Here is a 1,958-nt window from a genome sequence, read left to right on the forward strand (position 1 = left end):
GACTGGACAGCACATAACAGCAACAACAACAACAATATCTTATGTACGTACCTCACAATAATTTCATTACAGAACTCAGTCAGGGTATAATATTTCCTTTGTCTTACATATAATTTTTGTTTGTTTTTATGTCCTGTCGAGTCGCCTGCGACGTTTAGTGACCGTATGTGTAACAGCCTCAACCCTGCTCTATCTTGTGCGAATCTCATCGTTTCTGACACACCTACCCCCATTACCCCATTGACTGAATCAATCTTTCTCATCTAGGGTCTTCCTCTTCTGTACTGTCCCTCCACCCTCCAAAGCATGACATCCCTCTCCAAAGACTGGTCTCACTTTACAACATGTCTAAAGTATGTCAGACACACATATAAGATGATTATTTTGATAATTTCAATAGAAAATTTCTAAAACAACAGAGTTAGGGCATAAATTTGAAGTCATTTCAATATTATGTTATTTAATATTAAGGAGTAGCTTTTTTGTATCTTCAAGTGTAGAACCTTACTTAGATTGAGTAGTTAACAGGGTTAACTGTTGACTCTATTTACTACAATAACTCCAGGATAGGGAATGTCTCATACAACTTTCACCCAATCATTGTTTTACTTCTCCAAAGACAGAGCAGATAGAAAGGGAAGGGAAGGAGGAGGAAGGCAGGAGTGAGCTGGAGGCGAGGGCTATAATCCATAGGGAAATGTCATTGCAGTGTTGCTCCAATCAGAGACAGACAGCCTTAGTTCTTTTCCAAATAATAACCTGAAGATCACTAAGGTTAAAAAACACTAAAAGTGAGCTACCTTTGAATTGATTCGGACATAATTCCTACCTAAAGGGCATTGAGTAATTTGCTTCAAGATAAAATGAGAATAACTAGATGTCTGACTAGAGTAAGTTAACCATAAAGAATGATTATTACATAATTCTCTTATTTAGAAAAAAAAATGCCCCAACAAAACCCAATATAATGTGAATTCTCTCCAGTATAAAAGGTGAGAAGTAATTTCTTTAAAATTCTGCTTATGTTATTGAGATGTTATGCTATTTAATTCTAATAGTTGAAAGGCTGCAAAGAAAATAATTTTATCCAAGCAAATTAATTTGTGAGATGAACGTTTTGGACTTGAAATATTCAAATAGTACTCATAGCAAAGACTTTCATTTTAAATATGGTAAATGGTTTGAAAATGGATATATCTAAACATTAATGCTGTAGTCTTATATATCTAATGTTTTTTTATTATAGTTTTAAATTCAAAGTAATAGATCTTGATTATGTTTCTATTCAACCTGTTAAGTTTGCATTAAGAATGTTGCTGACTTTGCATTGCTGACTTGGCAGAATTCAGCTGAGTCATGTGCTTGCTGCTTCATGTTGTTCATATTCCTTTACCTCTTCACGCCTCTGACTCATCATGAAAAATGTCACTTGGTACAATTTCCATAACTCTATGTTCACAACTTAATAAATGCTGACAAATAATGAGTAAAACGGATGATACTAATTTCTATTTAGCAGACATCACTTTTCTATATACCATACTGTTAACAATTTTAGTTTGCTTGACTCTACAGTCAGCACTCTTAGTATCAGCAGCCAAGAAGTTAAGAGACCAATTGTATTAGGAAAGTCAGCTGTCAGAGACCTCTCCAGAGCACTGAAGAGCAACGGTGTCAAGCTGGAGACTAAGATGTGCATGATCCGGGCCATGGTCTTTGCAATCACTTGTTATACGTCTAAGTGCTGGACAGTGACTAGGGCTGAAAGAAAGAGAATTGATGCCTTTGAACTGTATGGTACTGGAGAAGAGTGTTGAATGTACCATGAACTGCTAGGAGTACAAACAGATTTATTCTGGAGAGAGTGAAACCCGGATTCTCCTTGGAGGCAAGAATTCTGAAGCTTTGTCTGATATACTTTGGGCATGTTGCAAGGAGGGGCCAGTCCATGGAGAGGA

The sequence above is a fragment of the Elephantulus edwardii genome, unplaced genomic scaffold (genome assembly GCF_000299155.1).
Source record: "Elephantulus edwardii isolate Elephantulus edwardi_28Jun2011 unplaced genomic scaffold, EleEdw1.0 scaffold00389, whole genome shotgun sequence".
Taxonomy (NCBI): domain Eukaryota; kingdom Metazoa; phylum Chordata; class Mammalia; order Macroscelidea; family Macroscelididae; genus Elephantulus; species Elephantulus edwardii.